At 38.4% G+C, this 3,080-nt stretch overlaps 1 long non-coding RNA gene across 1 annotated transcript; it reads left to right on the top strand.

Annotated features, from left to right (window-relative positions):
- The first annotated feature begins 36 nt into the window (after positions 1-36).
- Positions 37-2,099, top strand: LOC123111409 (uncharacterized). Its single transcript, XR_006454437.1, has 2 exons — positions 37-365; positions 1,835-2,099. It is a non-coding gene; the product is annotated as an uncharacterized lncRNA (long non-coding RNA).
- Positions 2,100-3,080: the final 981 nt, after the last annotated feature.

Here is a 3,080-nt window from a genome sequence, read left to right as displayed (position 1 = left end):
CGGCTCCCTCCCCGTCGCGCCGCCGCCGCCCGGCTCCCTCCCCGTCGCGCCTCCGCCGCCCGGCTCCCTCCCCGAGCGCGACGCCGCCGCCCTGCTCCCTCCTCCAGTGCGCCGCCGCCGCCCGGCTCCCTCCCCCAGCGCGCCGCCGATCGGCCCCTCCCCATGCGAGCTGCGGACTGCCCCATCTACCCTAGCGTGCCACCACTGGCCCCCTCACCCAGCGCGTCGTCGAGCGCCCCCTGGATGCCGCAACTCTGGCTGCACCATCATGGTGGAGGCGCGGCGCCGTCTTTGAGATGCTCCATCAGTTGCTCCTCCTCCTCCTGTTACGCACAAGCTCCAATTCGTCGAGATACTCCATGGAGGTACTCCATTTTATGTTTTCAATTCATCTTATAAAAAATCAGAACAAACTATGTGTCATTTTTGTCATTCACGCAAGTTCAGGCATACCTTCTGCAAAAGTTCAAGAATCTGAAGAAACGAAGCTCAAACCAAGTTCAGAAACTGTTTCTGGATTAAATTAGTTGTTTTGGCTAATTCTGTAGTACATGTGTGTATTGTGATTATAATTGTGGCTTTGGAGTTGAGAAAAAGATAACAAAAAGGTACATAAATGAACCCAAAAACATTTGGTAGTTTTTGGAAGCCCAAAGTTCAGTTCAACATGTTTTCTATTATCAACTCGTTAAGAACCCCAGAAACGGTTCAATGTGTGTGTTAAAAAATATAGCTGGCTATATAAAAAAAATTAGTAGCTAGGCAAAAAGAAGTTTGTATCAGTTCAGACTTGCCTGCACAGAAGGATAGAGGCCCTTGTCCCGTACGTTCAGGTTTGCATCAATGCTCCAGCCAACTCCATTACCTACTCAGCAAATGCTCCACTGCTAAATCCATTTGAAGTTTTGTCAGGTTTGGTGACTCCTCTCCCTTTCCCTTTTCATGTAATGCATTTAGGACAAGTTCAAGTATAGGTAAAGAAGATTCTCACCACATAAATATTGATCTAGAGCTCTTCAGTTTGACAGTTTTTCAGTTCGTGTGGAGCTTGTCAATTCGATAATTTTTCATTTCGTGCGGAGCTAGTCATTGTTTTAGGTTGAGTCTAGCTGTACCGAATGCTTGCACTTCTCTGAACTGAGAGTACGCTTGAGTTTCCTATTCATTCTAATCTTAATAGGTTATCTTGATAGGAGTCTAGTGTTAGTTACTAAATTCTAGTCAGAGTAGTGTAATCAAAGGAATGTAGATAACTTGTGTCCTGGTATCACTTGTACAATTGCGTTGTTGTGTTGCACACTTGTACTCACATATTATTATGTTGCGATACTAGTTCTGAACATTTTGTTATGTATGTCACATGCAGGTTTCTCCCCATTCTTCTCGTCTAAATACTATGCCTTTCATACCTTTATATATAAAAAAAGCTCAGTCTGAAACTACATTTTTGCCCAGAGCCTTGACCTAGGACATTCTGAATAAAACTTCAAAGAAGTCTGAAATGCACTGTAGTATATAAAGCCTTGTTCATCATTGGATTCTGATACTAGAATCTAGAGTAAGAAATCAATATTGTAATATGTAGGCGCAAGAACATAACTCCCTACTTGAAATGGTTCTACACCAGTAGTAGAACTTACTGGTTCTCCGTGACCTAAAGTTGAAAACAGACAAAAATTCTCAAGTAATGTAATCTGTAGCAAAACACACGATTTTTTTATCGAAATGTTGTAACTAAAGGACTATAACCACTACAGGATGCCAAAAAAGTATCAGACTGCACAAGTAGTGTTCCATTTATCTTTCTCTCATGCCTGCCCTTTTGATCTTATAGGAATTGAGGCTTCGCCAAGGAACAAGACTGGTAACTAGCGCAAAGGAGAATATGTCGAGAGGTGGCACTGCTAGACTTGCTGATGTGTAGTTATGGCTTAAAAAAGATGAAAAAAATTGTATCTTGTATGATTCCATAAGCTGTACATAGCAAATCTTCCCATGTGGATCAGTACAACTTATGTACGGCCTTGAGTTCACAAATCTTATAGTAATCTTTGTAGTACTTTTCGTAACACTAAGTAAAGCAAGAGTAGCCCTTTTTTTGTGAGCAACAATTTAAATGAATCTGTTGTATCAGTTCTTATGATAGATAGAAGATAAAACAAGAAAGAGAAGCCCTTTTTTTGTATAAGTTCTGTTGAATCTGTTGTATCAGCAAGAGTAGCCCTTTTTTTGTATAAGTTCACTAGCCAAAAGGTTAGAGAAGTCTACCTTATAATTTGCAATCTTAAAGATAATGATTACTTTGAATTAAAAAATTGGTTTTTGCATTAAAAACAATGATCAGATCAAATTAAAAACAATGATTAGTTCGAATTAAAAAATTCTGAATTAAAAAAATTCTGAATTAAAAACAATGATCAATTTGAATTAAAAAATAAATGACCAGTTCGAACAAGAAACAATTGTCAGCTTGAATTTAAAACAAGAAAGAGAAAACCGTTTCTAATAAATAGAAATGCGGAAGTGTGAAGTGCAGATAATGACATGTCCGATGTTTCAACAACGATTGAATGCAAAAATCCAGGAAATTCAAAAAACTCACTCATATGTTAAAAGTTCAAGTTGCAAAACGAGAGAAGTACAAGACACCATTGCAAAAGAAGAGTTAAAAAAATAAACACACAAAACATATTTTTGGAAAAATATCATTCAGTTCAACGATATAAACCATACAAGTTCAAGGACGATGATAACATAAAATTTCTTATTAGAGTTTATAATTCTTTAAAAAACCGAGTTGATTCTAAATGTGTTTTCCTCACCAGTTCTAAAAATCCTAGAGCATCCGCTCAACTTTGTATCAGGATATACTGTGTTGCTTCTTCGATATATGTATGGTTTTGTATTGACTGCTCTCTCCAACCTATTTTGGTTGATGTTCACAAATTGACAAAAAATGTATGGAAAATGTTCTACTATAACTAGCATATAAGTACAGAAAAAAGTTCAACATGATGTCCCAGATAAGTTTGAAAAAGAGCTGAAACAAAAAAACCATCCAAATTCAAAAAATGGTAAAA

Source organism: Triticum aestivum, chromosome 5B, assembly GCF_018294505.1.
Source record: "Triticum aestivum cultivar Chinese Spring chromosome 5B, IWGSC CS RefSeq v2.1, whole genome shotgun sequence".
Taxonomy (NCBI): Eukaryota; Viridiplantae; Streptophyta; class Magnoliopsida; order Poales; family Poaceae; genus Triticum; species Triticum aestivum.
The sequence above is the reverse complement of the archived record's forward strand: the minus strand, read 5'-3'. Positions and strand labels throughout refer to the sequence as shown.